The sequence below is a fragment of the Ovis canadensis genome, chromosome 2 (genome assembly GCF_042477335.2).
Source record: "Ovis canadensis isolate MfBH-ARS-UI-01 breed Bighorn chromosome 2, ARS-UI_OviCan_v2, whole genome shotgun sequence".
In the NCBI taxonomy this organism is placed as follows: Eukaryota; Metazoa; Chordata; class Mammalia; order Artiodactyla; family Bovidae; genus Ovis; species Ovis canadensis.
Window position 1 is genome coordinate 246,005,935 of NC_091246.1, and position 2,144 is coordinate 246,008,078.

At 50.6% G+C, this 2,144-nt stretch overlaps 1 pseudogene; it reads left to right on the forward strand.

Annotated features, from left to right (window-relative positions):
- The first annotated feature begins 577 nt into the window (after positions 1-577).
- Positions 578-1,278, forward strand: LOC138434365 (eukaryotic translation initiation factor 3 subunit K pseudogene; annotated as a pseudogene).
- The last annotated feature ends 866 nt before the right edge of the window (positions 1,279-2,144 follow it).

The following is a 2,144-nucleotide window of genomic DNA, read 5'->3' on the forward strand; positions in this document are numbered from 1 at the left end:
GATGGCAAAAGGAGCAGGGGGTGGCAGAGGATGAGATGGTCAGATAGCGTCACTGACTCAGTAGACATGAATTTGAGCAAACTCTGGGAGATGGTGGAGGACAGAGGAGCCTGGCATGCTGAAATCCACGGGGGTCACAAAGAGCTGGACATGACTTAGCGACTGAACAACAACTAAACTTCCTAAAAACGGCAACGCACTTCAGTATTTTTGTCTGTGGAATTCCATGAACAGAGGAGCCTAGAGAGGGCTATGGTCCATGGGGTTGCAAAGAGTCGGACACGACTGAAGCAACTGAACACAATAGAAAAGTTCTAATTTTCCTCCTCCTCTTCATCACTGTTACTGTTACTATACCATCTCCATTCTCAGGACTAGGGTCTTTCTCTACACTTTGATTCTGGGTCCCCTCTCCGGATGTGAAGGTCCAGACACCCAGCTAGCCCTGTCGGTCCTTGGAGGGCAGAGCTGCCCTCAGGGGAGCAGGTTAGAGCCAGGTCTCAGAGCCGGGAGACCTGAGTTCTCCTCTCAGCAAAGCCACCAATTTGCCATAGGACCACAGGTCAATCACTTTTTCTCTCTAAAGATCAGTTTCCCCACTTCTCCAGTTCTCGAGGATGCAGCCCGGCAGGGTCTTCGGCTCCATCCCCGGTGTGGGAGGCGACAGCTGTCATGGTGATGTTTGAGCAGATGAGAGCAAACGCGGGCAAGTCACTCGAGGGGATGGACAGGTACAGTCCTGAGAACCTGGCCACCCTGGACCACTATGTGAAGACGCAGGCCAAGGAGAATATTTATTATCTGGAAGCCAACCTGGCTGTGTTGAGGCTATTCCCAGCTTTTCTCCAGACCACAGTCACTGCCCAGATCCTGCTAAAGGCCCTCACCAACCTGCCCCACGCTGACATGCTGTGCAAGCGCGGCAGGAAGAATGGCCCACCCAGCCAATTTTGTCCCTCAGAGACCTGCTGGGGACCTGCCACTTCTAGTCCTTCTGGTAAGCCCTGGATAAAAACATGGATCTCTTGGAAGGTATAACCGGCTTCGAAGACTCTGTCCAAAATCTGCCATGTTGTGGGCATCAGTCTCTGGCTGCTGGCTGAGATGCTGGGGGATCTGACGGGCAGCGAGCTAAAGGTGCAAGTGAGCAGTATGGCTGGAGTCCCGACGAGTTAGATGAGACCTCCATCTGCAGCCAGGAAGAGAGCATTAAGCCCAAGAGTGTCATGGAGAAGATAGGCTGACAGGGGGCCCAGCATCATGGCTTCCTCCAGGTAACAGGTGTTTAGTATAGATTTGTTGGCTTCTCAAGAAAAAAAAAAAAAAAACCATCACGAATTGTTTCCCCGTGGGTGAGTAGGGAGAGTCGTACCCGCCCAGCTCACCTCACTGGGCTGTTGTGAAACCAACACAGGGGTATGAGAGCCTCTGTGAGAGTAGGGCCCTGTGTAGAGTGATTCGGTTTCTTAGAAGAAAAACAAGGGATGCAGGAACCCAGAGGAGCCAAGTGATCTCCTGCTTCTGATCACCATTCTTCCTCTTCTTTGCCTGTTTCATTCATTCATTCAACATATATTGATCAAGCACCTACTATGTACCAGGGAGTCTTTTAGGTCCTGGGGACACAGCAGTGAACAAAACCAAAATCTCTGCCTTCATGGAACTTCTGTTCTAACGGAGAGACGCAGACACTAAATGAAGCTGGATGAGGCCCTACCTCCTCCAGGAAACTTCCCCTGACAACTTTGTCCCCACCTCCTCGGTTGGACACTCCCCTCTGGATACCCCTAGTCCAGCGATCACACTGGACAATGATATCCGACGTGTCTGTTTTATCACAACCCATGGTTCTCTTGAGGACAGGGACCTTGACTCATGTTTTCTATCCTTGGCACCAAACACAAGGCTTGGCATCTGGTTAAGACTCAAGACCCTTATTGTTCAACAAACAAAGGAATGAAGCAAACGGAGTGATTTACGCCATAGACTTCTAGTTGTTGACTCATTCAACAGGTTTTGTCAGGCAGCCTCCATGGGCAGGTGTGGACGGGTGTGGTTGTGAATAAAGAGATAAAAAGTTTCTGTCTCTTGCCCTGAAGGATGGTATAATCTGAAAAGCAGGAGAGAGGCCAGGAGGAGGGAAT